Genomic DNA, 2051 nt, shown 5'->3' on the forward strand with positions numbered 1-2051 from the left:
CTGATACTCACCCCCGAGACGGAATACCAAAGCTTGTGGATAATGGGGGTCTTGTACATTTTCGTGGAATCTAACTGTTGAGAAGAACTCAACACAAAATTCCTTATATACCCGCTCTTGGATGCGAAAAAGGTTGAGCCATCCCGAGCAAGTAAACGAATAACCCTCTCCAATAAATATTTTAGTTAGAAACGGGGACAGCCTATCCACGAGTCCAACTTCCCTCAACCGTGTCCAATTTATGGTGGGTAGGGGTGTTCACGGGGCGGTTCGGCTCGGATAGTAATAAAATTGTAAACCGTTATCACGGGGCGGGTACCTTATATGCACTAACCGAAACCGAACCGAATTGTGCAAAAACCCGAACCGAACCGAACCGTTTAAAGGCGGGTAACCACGGTTCGGTTCACGGTTACCCGCTTAATATAAAAAACAAAATTAATCAAAAAATACAAGCTACATTTAAGTCAATTGTAAAATATCCATTCAAAACAAAATCATCCAAAACAAAATAATTCAACAAGAGATATTTTAAAAGTGTTTAACACTAGTTTGATAACACAAAAAACATTCCATTATCCCTTCAACAAATAAAAAAATAGCAACTCGTCTCAAAATAAGCACCAAACCTGCAAAAAAACATATATATTTAGTACAAATAGCAAAAAAAACAGCACATATAAAACAGTATAAAAACAACTTAAAAAGCATCACAAACATCACAAAAAATTGCACAAAACAGCTCAAAAAAACACAAAACAGCACAAAAAAAACTGCACAAAACAGTTAAAAAAACATAAAAAACAGCACAAAACATCACAAAAAACTGCACAAAACAGCTTAAAAACACACAAAAACAGCACAAAAATGTACAAAAAACAGCAATAAAACTGTAATAAAAAACTGCATATAAACAACACTTTAAAGCACAAAAAAATATAAAATTTTACCATCATAAAACTTCAATCATCCACAGTAAGAGCGGATATAGCTTGAGGTAAGTCCTTCACTTCTGAAACAACAAAAAATTAAACATTAGATTGAATAAAACATGAAACTATAAGAGCTATAAAAACAAAGTCATACCGGCTTCATAATTTTCAAGAGCTTCAAAACTTTCCTCAATATCAATAGGAACATTTTTGGACCTAAGCCAATTTTGAGAACATATAAATGCTTCAACTGTTTTGGGGGTCAATGAGCTACGAAATGCATCAAGAATGCGTCCCCCGGTACTAAATGAAGATTCCGAGGCTACAGTTGAAGCTGGAATTGCCAAAACATCCCTAGCAATTGTCGCGATGACCGGAAATCTTGCTTGATTTTTCTTCCACCAACTAAGTAAATTGAACTTGTTGTCAAAAGACTCACATTGCTCACTCAAATACCAATCCAACTCGCATTTTGCAGCTACAATTATCACCAAATATTAAAGTAAACAAAAAATTAATTATGTAAGTATAACTAACAAAACTAAAAGAAACACAACTTGTAAATTACATGTACCACTTGAGTTCTCTTCCAACAATCTGTTGTATTGGTTGTTCAAGAAAGTTGTCGGATCATCATCAACATCAATAAGAATCTCTTCTTCAAAATGTCTGGAACTAGTAGTCGGATTTTCATTAGTAACTCCAACTTCATGTAAGTAATGAGCATACAAGTCTCGCAATACTTTCTCTACTTGATCACACAAATTTTTGGCTTTTTCTTCATCAAAACTTTGGCTAATAATGAAGGAAACATAACCTAACTTGTATCGTGGATCAAGAATTGGAGCAATAAATAAAAACACATTAATGTTTGATGAATTGCTCCAATACTTATCATATTTCTCCTTCATTTTAGCAGCCATCTTTTTAAAACCCTCATCACTTGCTATCATCTTTTTTTTTATCATTGCTCCAATGCCAAAGACGTCATGAAAATAATTGTTGCTAGTTACATACAAAGAGCCAGAAATACGCAAAGTAGATGTATAAAAACCTTTCAAGAAAGGTAACATACACCTAACATGCTCCCAATCCTCTTCCTTAGGCAACCCCTTCAAT

The 2051-nt window shown here is 34.4% G+C and overlaps 1 long non-coding RNA gene across 1 annotated transcript; it reads right to left on the bottom strand.

The window, feature by feature from the left end:
• Positions 1–562: 562 nt before the first annotated feature.
• On the bottom strand, positions 563–1185 carry LOC145162954 (uncharacterized). The gene is made up of 3 exons (XR_013739458.1): positions 1087–1185; positions 951–1012; positions 563–629 (listed from the first exon to the last, which is right to left on the bottom strand). It is a non-coding gene; the product is annotated as an uncharacterized LOC145162954 (long non-coding RNA).
• Between the last annotated feature and the right edge of the window lie 866 nt (positions 1186–2051).

This window comes from Lactuca virosa, chromosome 3 (genome assembly GCF_052849685.1).
Source record: "Lactuca virosa cultivar CGN04683 chromosome 3, Lactuca_virosa_CGN04683_v6, whole genome shotgun sequence".
NCBI classification, from domain to species: Eukaryota; Viridiplantae; Streptophyta; class Magnoliopsida; order Asterales; family Asteraceae; genus Lactuca; species Lactuca virosa.